The sequence below is a fragment of the Cynoglossus semilaevis genome, chromosome 9 (assembly GCF_000523025.1).
Source record: "Cynoglossus semilaevis isolate Cse_v1.0 chromosome 9, Cse_v1.0, whole genome shotgun sequence".
Taxonomy (NCBI): domain Eukaryota; kingdom Metazoa; phylum Chordata; class Actinopteri; order Pleuronectiformes; family Cynoglossidae; genus Cynoglossus; species Cynoglossus semilaevis.
The window spans coordinates 6,658,019-6,658,592 of NC_024315.1; positions in this window are offsets into that span (position 1 = coordinate 6,658,019).

Genomic DNA, 574 nt, shown 5'->3' on the forward strand with positions numbered 1-574 from the left:
TGTTTGTATACAATTACTTTCGTGTCTCTTTTTGACCTTATTTAAAATATGTTTAGTCCAACAATCGTGCTGTAAGTTTAGATACAGGTCTGCCGTCTAGTGTGGTGTTTACACGAAAAATCCATTTTAGAGAAACAAATTACTTGATTGGAAAATGGTTATTTTACTAACAAGAAGCTGGTTTGTGATGTGACTGCTCAGGTCAGTTCGTTGGTTTAGCTTCCTGATTTTGTTATTGTAGTTAATAGTTAGTGACTATGAACCTGCATGCTTCTCTTCAAATTATCGTGTTTTGCAAACTTTTTTTTGGGAAATATTTTAAAAAAAAACGTGTTCAGATGTTGAAAAAGTTTGATGAATATCTTTGGGGAAAAAAATGCAAAATTTTATCTTTTCTGCATATTTCTCATCAAAATATGGTGTTTTGAAAAAATATTTAGAAAAAAATTGAGATGTTGGAAAATTTTGATGAAAGAATAATATTTTTTAGGACAATCTTGTATTTAAAGGCATTTCTAGTCCTTTTTATTTTTTGCATTTTTCATGATAAAAAAGGCATGTTTTGGGTGATTTT